The sequence below is a fragment of the Terrapene carolina genome, unplaced genomic scaffold (assembly GCF_002925995.2).
Source record: "Terrapene carolina triunguis isolate 2854851 unplaced genomic scaffold, T_m_triunguis-2.0 Scaffold638, whole genome shotgun sequence".
NCBI classification, from domain to species: domain Eukaryota; kingdom Metazoa; phylum Chordata; order Testudines; family Emydidae; genus Terrapene; species Terrapene triunguis.
Genome location: NW_020664989.1, coordinates 568,544 through 584,227, shown reverse-complemented (window position 1 = coordinate 584,227; position 15,684 = coordinate 568,544). Strand labels below are relative to the sequence as shown.

The 15,684-nt window shown below is 44.3% G+C and overlaps 1 pseudogene; it reads left to right on the top strand.

Annotated features, from left to right (window-relative positions):
* Nucleotides 1-15,684, top strand: part of LOC112124981 — a 573,457-nt pseudogene that overhangs the window by 9,745 nt on the left and 548,028 nt on the right.

The following is a 15,684-nucleotide window of genomic DNA, read 5'->3' as shown; positions in this document are numbered from 1 at the left end:
GCCCTATGAATGCAGTGAGTGTGGGAAAAGCTTCACTCACAGATCAGTGCTTTCTGAACATCAGAGAATCCACACAGGGGAGCGGCTCTATGAATGCAGTGAATGTGGGAAAAACTTCAATCACAGCTCACACCTTATTAGGCATCAGATAGTCCACACAGGGGAGAGGCCCTTTGAATGCCGTGAGTGTGGGAAAAACTTCACTCACAAATCAGCCCTTTCTGAACATCAGAATATCCACACCGGTGTGAGACCCCATGAATGCAGTGTGTGTGGGAAAAACTTCACTCACAGATCATCCATTATTAGGCATCAGAGAATCCACAAAGGGGAGAGGCCCTTTGAGTGCAGTGAGTGTGGAAAAAGCTTCACTCAAAGATCAGGTCTTTTTCAGCATCAGAGAATCCACACAAGGGAATGACCCTATGAATGCACTGAGTGTGGGACTACCTTCTCTTGGCACTCAGACCATGTTAGGCATCAGAGAATCTACAAGGGAGATAAACACCATAAAAACCTCTAGGGTTACCATTATTTTTTTTCTTTAATACTTTTCCTGATTCCCACATAGTAACTTTTAAAGCTGTTTGACTGTTTTCATCACCATTACCCCAGTTTGTCCAGTTGATTGGCCCATTTTTGTCTTTTGCAGTTCTCCCTGTTTTGAGGTGGACAAATAGGTCTCTAATTCGAGTGTGCCCTTCCTATCGGGAACCAGGGAGCATCACATTAATACCATTCTTCCTGTTTCAAAGTTATTGTTAGAATGTGACGTTATTAATATGAACTGGGACCGTATAGTTCAGTGGTGTCCAATAGAAATTCGATGCTAGCCACACTTGTGGTTTTGAATTTTTCTTATTAGTCACATTATAAAAAAGCCACATGCATTAGCCACAATTCAATAGCCTATTAGCCACATGTGGCTAGTGGTGAACGTATTGGACACCGCTGGTATAGATCATTGTTGCAACTAAGGTCCTGTAGTGGCACCAAATCTTGTATGAAGTTGGTGAAATAAGGTGTCTAAGACAAGGTTATGGTTTGCTGGTTATGATTATGCTATCTCTGTGCATGTATCATTTGTGTATTTAAAGTTATAAGTATTTGATCTATACTGTCTATATTTCAAGATTGTGCTATGCTTCTGGATGACACCCCAGACAATTTGTCATCAGCACTGCCTTGCCTCCTTGATGGCCCATTAAGGACTATCAGCTATACAACTGACCCATTGAAAGAAGGCAGATACACCTTGTGACTCAGCAAGGCATGCAGGGACATGTCTGTCAGGGGTATTGACTTGCCTATGGAGGAAGCTACCTCGGTCTCCAAGCAGTTGTCTGTGAACAGCCCTGTGTGCTGGGACAAGGGGAATGAAATCCCAAGCTGTGTGTCTGGTAAAGGAGAATGTGTCTCTGGCTCTTCTTTGTCTGTGGAGCAGACAGAAGGTGCCTTTCAGCCTGTGATGGTTGAGAATAGTGCTAAAGCCCAGGAGGGGAATGGTCCTCAGTTTGTGTCTGCTGGGGAGAATGGCACTGTAACTAGGTTGCATCCAGTTAGTGTCTTAGCAAAATCCCAGAGACCAGACAATTCTGGTGCTTGTATTTGGCCTGTTGCTAATGTGTAGTTGGAAAAGGATGTAGCAACGAGGTCTAATCAGGGTGATATCCTAGCCAGGGTACAAGGAGAGCATGAAGGTAATTTGATTGTGTTACCTACTGTTGTGGAAAAAGTCACCCACGCATTAATTTTAGTTCACAGACTCAAGCCTAAGGCCCGTTTATTGCAATACATACCAACGCGTTGGGGTAGCAGTCCGAAAACTACCATACCCGATCACAGCTCGCAGGCTGCCTTTATTCTTACAAACCGCAAACATAGTACGTCATTTACAAAAATAAAAGAGTTGGGGTCTGTTCCCTTTCTCGGTGCCTTCCTCATTATTTTTCCGAGAATTGGGTGCATATTGGGTGGGGGGCTTCTCGCAAAGCCTGATGCGGTCAAAACTTGGCACCAGCTAGGGTACATTCTCAGAAGAGTGCATGGTACCTTCCGGGGCGTTATGGTCAGTGTACCGGTGAGGGGTTGACAGGACGCCTAAAGAAGGTATCTAATTAGTCAGTTTGTATTTAGCTAGAAATTCGGGGAGGTCACAGAGCACCCAGAAGAGAACCATGATTGGCTACCTTGCATTTAGCTGGAATCACAGGGGGGGGGGGTCACAGATCACCCAAAGGAGAAACTGCATTTCGTCAGTTTGCATTCAGCTAAAGTTATCTATTGCTTCACACAAGCGGTTATTATATTTCATCAGCCATGAACATATTTCATTAGTGCTGCTGCTGGGGCTTTTTATTCTTTCCCTCCTTGGCCCCTCCCTCCCTCCCTCCTCTGGTCATGACCCTTGACCGAGTTTGGCAGGAGGCTGTGTCACTTAGCCTAGTTCAGGCTTGTGGCCTGCAGGGCGGGCCTATATGACGAGTCTCTGCCGATGTTCTGATCGGTGCAAGCGAGGCCAGCCAGGCCTATTCCCCCACACTACTGACAGTTGGGAAACTTGTAGCAAGAAGGAGAATGCTTCTGACCTTTTGACTATGAAGTCTATGAGTTTGCCTAAAAGGGGATTGTGTAGGAATCCGCCTGATGGGTCAGTGGTGATCCTGGATATGAGTAAGACCCAGAAAGAGTCTCAGAGTAGCAGCCATGTTAGTCTGTATGCGCAAAAAGAACAGGAGTACTTGTGGCACCTTAGAGACTAACAAATTTATTTGAGCATAAGCTTTCGTGGGCTACAGCCCACTTCATCGGATGCATAGAATGGAACATATATTGAGGCGATATATATACACATACAGAGAGCATGAAAAGGTGGGAGTTGTCTTACCAACTCTGAGAGGCCAATAAAGTAAGAGAAAAAACTTTTGAAGTGATAATCAAGATAGCCCAGTACAATCATTTCAAAAGTTTTTTCTCTTACTTTATTGGCCTCTCAGAGTTGGTAAGACAACTCCCACGAAAGCTTGTGCTCAAATAAATTTGTTAGTCTCTAAGGTGCCACAAGTACTCCTATTCTTTTTGCAGAAAGAGTCTGTTGTTGCTCAGAAAAGTGTTCCTGTAGAGCAAGCCCTAGGTGAAGAGGGTAAGAGCAGAATTTCTGTGAGGGGTGAACTGTTGCTTAGAAAAGCTGCTAGGGAAAGAAATCCTCATGGTAATCTGTGCAAGCAGCTTGATACATCTAAAGGGTGTGAAAGTGATTTAATCAAGGAAGTTTCAGTTCCTAACAGCCAGAAATTTTCTGTTCTAAATGAATCCACTGACTTTCCTTTTGAAAGATCCCATGTGGATAGCTTTGAAAAGGTCTCAGATGGAGTAAGAGCTGTTAAGAAAGTTGAGCAGCTCTATGACCAAGTGTCTGGGTTTGGCCAGCTTGTTGGGAAGACAATGGTGTTGGAACAGGAATGTCTCCATGCTGATTCTGTGAGTGAGCAGTCTGTGCATCAGGGTCTGAGGACAGATTTGGTTACTGGTGTGTCAGAGCAGAACAGTTTTATGGCTGAATGCTTGAGGATGCAGGGGAGAGCAAGCAAACTCTCACTCGCACTCTTTGGATTTGTGTGGTATCTTTGTAAGACAGAGTCCAGCCTTGGAATTGGTAGCAGCTGAAAATTTAAAAGCTAGTGTTTGTGTTGATGCAAATTACCTGACTGACTGGGGGAAGAAAGACTTGCTAATAGCTGTTAGCACAAAGAGCCCACCCCATCAGCCAGTGAATTCTGTTAAGCAAGAGAAATCAGGGTTTGATCCTTCAGGACAAGGAAGAAAGAGAGAACTTAATTTTGCAAAGGGAAGCCACAGGTTAACCCTAAAAGGCCCAAACCCCAATGGTGTTGAGCCAAAGGTCTGGCATGACAAAAATGATTGTAGATGGACACTTGCAATGGATTTGTTGTTAATGCTGATGGTGATTTTTGTAAGTGTGTCGCTATTACCAAAAACTATAAAAATGTACAATGTGCCTAATCTTTTGGAAAATCCCTTGAACATGTTAAGAGAAATACATGAGAACACACTCTATGTTAAAAGGCCTTTGTAATGCTAATGTTGCACTGTTAATGCCTGTAAACAGTATTAAAACTTTTCACAGGAGAAAGGACATTCCAAACCTGATGTGCTGTGTAAAAAGGGAAACTAAGGCACACTACCATATTGCTTTCATGAATAAATGCCAAGATTTCTATACTATGGACAACATTAATATCTACATTAACTTGATGTTAATTGGGTTCTAAACATTTGCCAGAGCTTGTATGGATAAAGTAGCTATGTTCTTCAGCTCTTGGCAAGATCACATGAGAAATACAGGAATCCTGCTGCAAGAGCAGATCCAATCCACTATTGTTCTAACCAAGTTTTACCTTGAGTTTGTAAAAAGATTCAATCATGTTATTGAGCGTGAGTTGGGTAAACCATTTCTGTTATACATTGATATGGCTTATAACCCAATACAAGCTGTAATGAGACAGAACCCAGGATGGGAAGCTTTTGGGATAACAGTCAGTGATGTTTGTATCATCCCTTCCTGCATCAATTTTGCATTGGGGGTGTGATGTTATGAGTGTAATATAATATCTCATTGAAAGATGACAGGGCCAGAAAGAGTTAATTAACTCACAGGCTGTCCTAACCCATGGACAAACTTTAGAGACTTGTTAGGAAAATATGTAAATGAATAGAGCTTTGAAATGCAATTCTGCATTGTTAGAGATAGAAGGGTAGATGTTTGCTCAGGTCTTGTGATGTAAGCAAATAAGTCTTGTCTATCGCTATAGCTTTGATTCGAAGATCAAAAAAAGGAATATTAACATTTAGGAAGATACTTGAGTGAAATAGTATTATTGTCTATGTGTCTCTTTGAAGGTTGTGGTAACCTGTATCTGAACTGTTTAATGGATAAATTACCCTGTGCTAATTGCCAGGATGTTTGGAAGAGGGAGTTAAGCCTATTGTTTTCTCAGGCCAAAAGGCTGCTGAAAATGTATAAGAACCCTGGGACACGATCCTTCTTCATCTCAGATCTGCTTTGGGTTTCAAGAGGGTGAAACCTTAAGCCATAAGGATTGAGATCCCCAGTCATTGACTGGAGCCACCCTGAATATGGACATTGGACTATAACCTGTGGACTATTTCTAAGGGTATGTCTACACTACAGGATTAATCCGAATTTAGATAATTCGAATTTGGGAAACAGGTTGTATAAATTCGATTGTGCGCGGCCACACTAAGCACATTTATTCGGTTTTTAACCACATTAATTCGGTGGTGTGCGGCCACACTACCCCATTAATTTAAACACAGTAATTCGGTGGTGTGCGGCCACACTAACCCTAATTCGAATTAACAAAATCGATTTAGGCGCTACTCCGTTCGTCGAGGTGGAGTACAGAAATCGATTTTAAGTGCCCTTTAATTCGAATTAACTGGCTCTGTAGTGTGGACGGGTGAAGGGTTAATTCGGATTAACGCAGCTAAATCCGAATTAAAGTCGTAGTGTAGACCAGGCCTAAAAGGACTTTTGGCAACTACAAGCTCATCTCTGCTATGTATCTGAACCTCAAGAATTGAATTCAAGTCTGTATGTATATTGATCTTTTAACCAACACACTCTCTCTCTTTTCTTTTTTAATAAATTTTAGCTTAGTTAATAAGAATTGGCTCTAAGCATGTATTTTGGGTAAGATCTAAGTTATAATTGGACCTGGGTAGGTGGCTGATCCTTTGGGATTGGAAGATCCTTTTCTTTTATATGATGAGATAAGATTTTCAGTAATCATCATCATATTTGACAGGTGTGTCTGAATGGAGGCCTGAGGCTGGGTACTTTAAGGGAATTGTGTTGTTTGGACTTCTAAGTAACCAGTGAGGTACTACAGAAACTGTTTTGGGCTGGTTGGTAAACCTAAGTATTGGAATAACCACCAGCTTCTGGGGTTTGTCTGCCCCGTTTTGTTTGCAGTTTACCCTAATTGAGTGACCTCAGCTGGCTCCCATGGGCAGCACCATCACAGGGGGAAAAGAAGTGTCATTTCATCCTCTCTGACACTGGAAGGAGATGGGCTGACTCAGATTCCCTCCTTACTCATCATTGCAGAACTGTTACCTTTTTTCTGAGATGTGCAGAGTTTATCTTTATCACATTCTATCCCTCCACTTCTGAGAGTGCCGTGGTGAAGAGTTCTCAGCTGTCTGTGCATGGAGTTGATGCTTTGACTTCTTTAATCCTATACCAGAGTTGCTATGACTGGAGACGAAAGTGTCAAAGACCTGGAAGGGGAATTCAAATGGATCCCAAACACAGTGTGATCATTTGGAGTTTAAATCCCAAGTTCCATCTATTGGTAAAGCCACTTCTGGCAAGGTGGCTGTTCTGTCCCCCATTATTTGGATGCTAGGATACTAAAAATGTTGTAAATAAAATAACTGACTATTGAGACAGTGCTGAGTGAAGTATGTTTGAATGGATCAGAGGAGAATATGATGGGAGAATCTCTTGTCCCGATTCTGAATAATCTGATGTAACCTGCTCTGGAATTTCACTTGACACTTTCATTGTCATGAATTATCTCTCTCTGTGATGTGGGTTTCTATCTTTCCTGATGGCGGTTTCTTCACCCAATTGGATATTAGTTCACTTTGATAGAATATAGCTCAGATTTATTGGAGAATTTAAGACAAATGACCATTTGCTAAAGTCGTCATTTCTCACTTCAGCTTTGCTTTTTCCCCATCCCTCCATGATGATATGGAGAAAGATCAAGTGCAGTTCTGTCAACAGGAGAGAACTCTCCAATTTACTGCACCTGCTAACAAACAAACAGCGGTGATTTTAAATCTCCACTCGAAAATGGTGAACAACGGCAGAACCCCAGCTAACTGAAGGAAGTGCATATGATCACAGTGTAGTTCAGTTGTTGAAGTCAATATTGTCTCTGATGATCTGGGGAGAGAATTCCACGGCAAGTGGTTTTGAACTAGGCAAAATGTCCATATATTTGGTTCCCAAAGCATTTGTAACCCAGGCCCTACAGAAGATCTCTCCTAGCTAATCCTATGGTATGGGAGATGCCGCCCTTCATGATGCAAATGTTGAGGAAATAGAAGTGGGGGTTTTGTTGAGTTTATCCTTTGTAGGTGCTAAAAATGCATATAAAATTAAATCAGTGTTGGAAATCTAATAGCTGCAGAAACATAGCTATTTTTTAATAGAAACTGCAGCTCTGGTAACTAACAGGGATTCTGATCCAGGCCTGTATCCAGTCCCATGACTGGAACTGTGCCACCAAATTAAAAAAAGCTGGGCATGTTTTGAGAAGCCATTCCTCATTAACACTGCTGAGATTTGGAGTGGTTTTGTAAAGGGTTCTACTTCAGAAAACTGTAAATTTACCCTAACCAAGGCCAAAGATTTGGAAAGAACTGGTGTTTCATAGAATGTCAGGGTTGGAAGGGACCTCAGGAGGTCATCTAGTCCAACCCCCTGCTTAAAGGGGGAACCAATCCCCAGACAGATTTTTGCTCCAGATTCCCTAAATGGCCCCCTCAAGGATTGAGCTGACAACCCTGGGTTTAGCAGGCTAATGCTCAAACCACTGAGCTCTCCCTCCCCAAGAGAGTACACCCCCAATTCTTGCTTTCCACCCCAATAAAGGAATCTATGGTGACCAATGACCCAAGGAAAATTGTTTGTACATCTCCACATCCTAGTTCAGTGTGTCTGATTACAGTTCCAAAGGATGCCAGGGTTAGATTGAGAACAATCATCTTTAACCGTTTGGATCCGAAGAGAGAGTGCTTCATAGGATATTTCTTCCCCGTGGATCCCAAACTGGCTGCCTGATTGGGTAAAAAGGACTTTCAGGCTGTAGAAATGATGGTAACCAATGAGGCAACAAATGTGTCAGGCTCCAATTTCAGACTTCTGGATATACACATGTTGAGTCCTGATTCTATGGTTGTGTCTGACGCTATGGCTACACAATAAAGCTGATGTTGGTGCAGCTGAACCAAGGTAGCTGTGCTGCTGTAGCACTTCTAATAAAGATGCTCTAAGCCAATGGGAGAGATCTCTCCCATCGGACTTTATTATTCCAGCTCCCGCAAGCAGCAGTGGCTATGTTGGCAAGAGAAGCTCTCCTGCTAATGTAGCACTATCTACACAGGGGGGTTAGGGCTGTGTAACTACGTTGCTCAGTGGTGTGGATTTTTCACACCTCTGAGCAATATAAGTTATACTGATAAATGTCTTCAGTGTAGACCTGACCTTAGTTTTCTCTTGTGTGTGGTGCATTTACATCACTTCTCTACTCCTCCTACTTTGAAAGATTAAAAAGTGTGAAAAGAGAGGTATTTTTCCTCATGCTGCAAACATTCCCACATAGGAGACCCCTTCCACCAACACACATGGCAAAAGAGTCAGAGATATATGAACTCACAGAAGTGGTTGGGACCCAAGTTGGGACAAACCACAACTTGAGCTAAGGATCAGTTGTTGGCAATGGGGATTATAAAGAAAACCAACATATGACAAGAATTTTGGTTCTTTGAATATATGTTATTGTTACCAATTAAAATGAAATTATAGGTGAAGTTGTTGGTTTAAGAGCAAGAGACTACTTGAGTGATGATCTGAATTATTTTGGAAATAACTCAGGAAATGATGACTAATCTTGAAAAGTTAATTTGATTTAATCTATTCCCTGTAGTGTAAGGCGTTCTGGTAGAAAACCTCCCTCCAAAGATTGGGGTGGTAGAATGTGTGTGTGAATGAGTGTATAAGAGAATATTGGCCCAGTATCAACTTTAATTTTTTGTATTTCAAATAAAACTTATTTTGCTTAGCTTTAAAGTCAATTTCTATTAAAAGGAAAACTACTCAAGGAGACAGTTGTATAACTTTTTACCCATTTAGACTGTAAGCTTCACTGACTTCCCCACTTCTCTAATTTGCAAAGGAAAGGCATGATATCTGTCATAGGATGTTTCCAGCAGGTAGGAAAGCTGCAATCGTCAACCATCAGTATAAAGGAAAAGACTGATTACTACATTTCCTTCCATGTCAAAAAGCCATCTAAAGGCTGGTCTACACTGAAAAGCTATGTTGACATAGCTACATCTCTCAGGGGTGTGAAAAATCCACGCCACTGAGAGAAGTAGTTAATGTGACCTGAGTGTAGACAGTGTTAGGTTGTCAGAAGAATATTTCCAGTGTTTGAAGTGTAGACATAGCCTTAGACAGATTGATCCCCTAGGGAATCAAGTCATGACATCAATTACAATTTTGACCCATCTATCTGTATGTGAGAAAGCTGCTAGTATGGAGGACTGAGCCAGCTGTCCGGTTGCCTGGTTCCTCAACTATAGCTACAGCTCTTAGTGCCCATCAATGGAAAGAGAGTGAGAAATGGAGAGTTCCAACCATTGTCATTTTAGTGTTGTTGGAGAAGAACATAGTTCTCACTCTCTGGTTGGGTGCAGCAAAGTCAGATACTTTATTTCTCAAGCAATTGCATAGAGGGAGAGAGTGCACTAGGACACAGGGTTTCCCCCTTCTAGGCAGGTCTCTCTACAGGTAAACAATTACAGCAAGCATTTATACCTTTTGCTACATACAATAATAAGCAACAGCTGCATTTTGTTTATATGTAGGTCATTTTGATATCTTATTTTTCTCACTTCTATTTAGACTACAGTCCACATTCCATATCTAATACAAGGACACAACAACTTCTCACACAGTTCTTTCCCACTTGCCTGACACAATCCTCACTTCTACAAATCTCCCGTTATTAGGGTTACAGCTAGCCTGACTCTTGCTAACAGAGACTGTCATGCATTGAAATCCCCTTCAAATCCCTGTCAATTCTTGCTCTACTTCCACATCTCCTCCCTTTTGTACTTCTAGTACAACAAATATTCTCAAACCTCTATTTGCATTAAGTCATGGATTTCACATTCTACATCAGGTGTTTCAACCTTAGGCGTTTTAATTGGATGTAATGACAGTGCATGATTAGCCTGGACATGAAAGGTATTACTATTATCACGTCCTTTACAACAACAACCGAAGAAGTGGGTTGTAGCCCACGAAAGCTTATGCTCTAATAAATTTGTTAGTCTCTAAGGTGCCACAAGTACTCCTGTTCTTTTAACAACAACAACATAATCCTAAACTAAATAACAACAATACAAGCAGTAACATTCTCACAGTAATATGATGGGGTTGTTGTACAGTTTTAGTCATAAAGCACAATACATCATACTTAGTACATAAAGTAAACACTCTATAAGCCAGGGGTCTCAAACATGTGGCCCGTGAGGTTATTTTCTGCATCCTGCAAGTTCCTCGCGGCCCCCCCACCCTCTCCCAGTGTTTACTTAGAGTGGCTCTGGCCCAACGCCCAGGGGCAGGGCAGGCTCCCTGCCTACCTGCCCTGCCCCTGCGCCGCTCTGGGAAGTGGACAGAACCTGGGGGAGGAGAGGCGCAGGGGTGTGTGTTGATGTTGCTTCAGGCACCGCCCCCAGCAGCTCCCATTGGCCGCTGTTCCCCATTCCCGGATAATGGGAGATGCTGGGGGTGGTGCCTGAAGCAACAGCAACACACATCCCTGTGCCTCTTCTCCCCCACGTTCCAGCCACTCCCTGGAGTGGCATGGGGGCAGGGCAGGCAGGCAGGCAGGGAGCCTGCCCTGCCCCCAGTGCATGCCAGGCCACAGCCCGCCCCCTGAGCCCCTCCTGCAGTCAAACCCCCTCTCCTGCCCCCCTTGCCACACCCTACACCCTGACCCTCTGCCACACCCCTCCTGCACCCCAACCCACTGCCCTGAGCCCCCTGCTGCACCCTGGCCCCCTGCCGTACCCTGCACCCTGACCCCCTGCCCTGAGCCCCCTGTTGCACCCCGTGCCCCTCCTGCACCCCAACCCCCTGCTCTGAGCCACCTGCCGCACCCTGACCCCTTGCCCTGACCCCCTGCCACACCCCTCATCCCTCCTGAACCCCACACCCCAACTCCCTGCCCTGAGACCCTGCCACACCCCACACCCCTCCTGCACCTCCTGGGGGCAGGGAGGGGGCGGAGCTGGGGTAGGGATTTCTGGGAAGGGATTGGAATGGGGGCAGGGAAGGGGTGGGAAGAGGTGGGGCAGGCCCTCATGGAAGGGGTGGTGTGGGGGTGGGGGGCAGGTGTCAGTAATGCGGCCCTCAGGCCAATGTACTAGTCCTCATGTGGCCCTTGTGGTCATTTGAGTTTGAGACCCCTGCTATAAGCTGTATGAAAGGCATTCTTTTCAACTTAATATATATTTTGAAGCATGTGAATTTGCCCTTGTACTTCAGAGATTCTTTGAACCTCTGGTAACAATGAAAGCAAATCTTGAAACCAATCAGATACTAAACTAGTCCAATTAAAGGGTATCTGGAACCTAAGGGCTACTTGTAAAATTCTGTCTGCAGGCCAGTAAATAATATGATTGCCTGCAGCAGTAGTGAGATTAAAATGTATATCTCGCAACATGGTGGTTTTAACATACACACAGCTATCATTAGTTTGAAAAAGTAGGTGTCCTGTGAGGGTAGTTCCTTGTCCCCTACCCTCCCAGCAAACGTTATCATGAAGAGTGACAACTTCCCCTGGCTTCAGTTTACGTATACACTGAAGCTGGGGGGTTCTAACAGCCAAAATGTCTATTGACTCTGTCACGGAGTCCCCGGGCAATGCTCTGGAACTGCTCCCCACAAAGCCAGTCAGGACTTTGGGGAGCCTCCTCTCCCTTGGAGCAGACTGTCTTCAGGGCAAGAAGCTTACATGGCTTCACCTGCTGGGTCTCTCCTTGGAGCATTCAGCATCCTTTGCCCCTCCTTGCGCTTCCCACAGTGAGCCCGCCCCGGCAGGGTCCTGGGGAAGTCAGAGGGTCCTGCACCCCCACTTTGCAGTCAGATGTGACTCTTAGCCAGCCAGTAAAACAGAGGTTTATTTAGATGACAGGAACACAGTCCAAAACAGGTCTTACCGGTACAGACAACAGGATCCCCTTTAGTTAGGTCCATCTGGGTCCCCCAGGGAGGCCACAGCCCCATTGGGAAGCCCAAGCCCCGTCAGGGCACCCCTCTCCATTTCCCAGCCAGCTTCAAAACTGAAACCTCCCCCCAGCGTCTCACTCAGCCTCCCCCCGGCTCCTCCCCCAGCCTTTGTGTCCTTTGTTCAGTGTCCCGGGCAGAGGTGTCACCTGGCCTTCAACCCCCCTCCTGGGTTCTCAGGTTACATGCTCAGGTATGCTCCCTTCCCCAAGGCAGACCGTCCCAGCACAACTTCCCTGCAACCTTCCCAGGTCAATACTCCCCACTCAGTATTCACATAACACAGCAAGAACATTCCCACTTCGTCACAGACTCCCTAACCCCATCCAAATGTTGAGTGTTATTCCAGGAGCACTAACAGCAAATAGCCTAGGCATACCAGGTGGTCTAATCTTCCAGCAGCTACATCAAACCCCTGTGTAGCTAACAGGAATGAACACAAACACTCCCTTGTATCTGAAGAGATGTTTAGTTTTACCCTTGGTAAACTACAAGCCTAAAGAGAAAGATGGTGGTGCCAAATACAAAGAGTGAAACACGAAACACCTGGCAATTTGCTGACCATGCCTATCTTAGCAAGCAAGGCTTTCTGTTTACCCCAGCTTTCTCTTAGCTGATCATTGTTTGCTAGGCCTCTGGTCCCTTGACCATACTCTGGACTTTGGGTCTGGAAAAGAGCTGGCACAATCCATATACCAGGTTGTTATATAACATGCACATGGATTTTAACCCTTCACATACAGTAATGGCAAAGTTCTTGGTTCAGGCTTGTAGCAGTGATGGAATAAACTACAGGTTCAAATCAAGTCTTTGGAGTCCATTCACAGCTGGGATGGGTCATTCAGTCCTTTGTATAGAGCTTCAGTTTGTAGCAAAGTCCCTCCAGAGGTATGAAGCAGGATTGAAGACAAGATGGAGACAAGGCATCAGCCTTTTATAGTCTCTTGCCATGTGGTCTTTCCTTTCTTTGTCCCGAGGACACTCTATCCAGCACGTGGCATAGAAAAACCTTAAAGTTCTGTCCATAGGCAGGTCCCTGCATACCTTGCTAAGTCACAAGGCATATCTGCCTTCTCTCAATGGGTCGATTGTATAGCTGATGGTCCTTAATGGGCCATCAAGCAGGCTAGGCAGAACTGACACCAACTTGTCTGGGGTGTTCCCTGGAAGCATAGCACAAGTTTGAAATACTGGCAGCATAGAGCCAATATTCATAACGTCAACTACAAAAATGATACACATCTAGAGATAGCATAATTATAATCAGTCAATCAGAACCTCTCCATAGGCCCCTTACACGACAACCTTTCTACAATCTTGGCTGCAAATATAGAACAGTGGTCGCAATGGTGATCTATACAGTTACAGATTATGTCAATAACGTCACAGGAGGTGACACGGCATCAGTGAGACTGATATTGGAATACTGCCTCCAGTTTTGGTGTCCTCATTTGAAAAAGATGTTGTGAAATTGGAGCTGGGGCAGCAAAGAGCCACCAAATGTTCTGAGGGCTGGAGAAAAATGCCTTCTAGTGAGCTATTGAAAGAGCTCAACCTGTTTAGCTTATCAAAAGAAGATTGAAAGGTGACTTCATTGAAGTGTTGAAGTGCCTTAATGGAGAGAAAATATTGGGTATTAAAGGGCTCTTTAATCTAGTAGAGAAAGACATGACAAGACCCAAAGGCTGGAAGGTGAAAAGAGACAAATTCATATTACAACTACGGCACAAATATTCAACAGTGAGGATCATTCACCACAGGAACAAGCTACCAAGGAAAGTGGTGGATTCTCCACTTCCTGATGTCATTTAATGAAGAGTAGATGCCTTTCTGGAATGTGTTTGCCCCAAAAGTAGCTATTGTGTCATAGAGGAGGCCTGTGATATGCAGGGGTCAGATTAGATGCTCTAATAGTCTCTTCTGGCCATAAAGTCGACTAATTTCTGAAAAACTGAGTGCAGCATTGGGAGCAGCCTCTGATGTTTTACTGTCTAACCGGCTTGCTTTCTAGAACGAACGCTCCTTGCGTGGGGTGATCCACAGGGAGTCGCTCAAACCTCCAAAGTGCCTGGCTAGGGGCAGGACATTAGCACAGCAAGGAAGGGGTGTGGCAGTGACATCACAAAGGCCTTTTGCAGGACCTCAGACTATTGGTCAAAGGTGGTGGGGAGGTGGTGACCTCACAGAGAGATGCTGACATCAGCCAGGCAGGACAGGGGCGCAGGGCCAGGGAAACCTCAGAGACCCCTGTGGCTTTGCTTCAGCAAGTCTCCTTCTCAAGGTCTCTCTTTGAGGACTGAGAGTATTCAGGTTCACGTACGTGAGTGCCAGGAGGAACCTCTTTCGAGTTTTCTCCTCCCCTTTTAGTGATTTTACTAGAAAACAGCCATCTCTGTTTAGAAGGTAAGAGCCTCCTCGAGGTTTGAAACCTGTTCAGTCTGATCCATCTGGTGACAGTTGAATTCTAGGCATGGAAAACACAAGCTTAAGGAGGCAGAATTTTATTCCACACCTGGGATTTTGTCCCTTAGAATCACTGGGGACATTAGGGTTTGTCCTTTTTGTTTCACCTTTTCCTCCATCCTTCCCTCCCTCCTTTCTCTTCATCTCTTGCTTCTTTTGTCCTTTCTCCTGTTTCCCTTCCAACACCAGGAGGTGTGTGTGTGTGTGTGTGTTGCTAGGGAGTGCTCTGCAGCTCCCACTGTGGAAGGTCCAACCAAAAATGTGGGGCTGAAATAGTGCTCAGGCAGTGATCTCCACCAGTGACCTGGGCCATCCTTTGGGCTCTCTGGTGAGAACCCTCAGCCTCAGCCTCAGTCTCTACCCTGATTGGCTGATCAGGGGGTTATTGACAGGGAGGAGACTCAGGTCCTTGTTGTTCTCTTTTAAGACCAAGTAAATAAGTCATAAGCAGTTATATGTTTGATGAATTTTGCTGCTTCTCTGCATTAATTGTCTCTGAGCAGTTCATGATTCTCTCTAACATTGCAGTTCTCCTCAAATACTTGGTGAATAATTACTGTACACTGTTGTTGCTCTGGAGCTCATTTGAGAGCACTTTACTCAGGTCATTCAATGTATGAAATTCAAGATCCGATGGTTAGTTTGAAAATCAGGGCTCTTGGGTCCTATTCCCAACTCTGCCACTGGCTGGCTGTGTGACCTAAGACAAGTCAATTCTCTTTTCTCAGCCTTAGCTTCTCCCTCTTTCAAGTAGGGATAATAATGATCCGCTCCTACTTACCTCACAGTGGGTGGAGCATAGGGATCCATTGGAGAGTGTCACTAGGAGTAGTGCATAATACGAGGTGTCCTATCACATTTACTCCAATCAGATTATGACATAATAGAATAGCTGAAATAGTCTATTTTATTTATATATTTTTTTTATTTTGAAATTGTTAAGAGCAGCAACTACTTAGCTCAGATTGAAGCATCTTATCATTTTTGAGATCTAAGTGTCTCCTCTTTGTGTGCGACGAGACAATTTAACACACTGTGACAAACAGGAGATGCTTTTGTTTTGCAACAAAATATTTTTGCTAAGAACT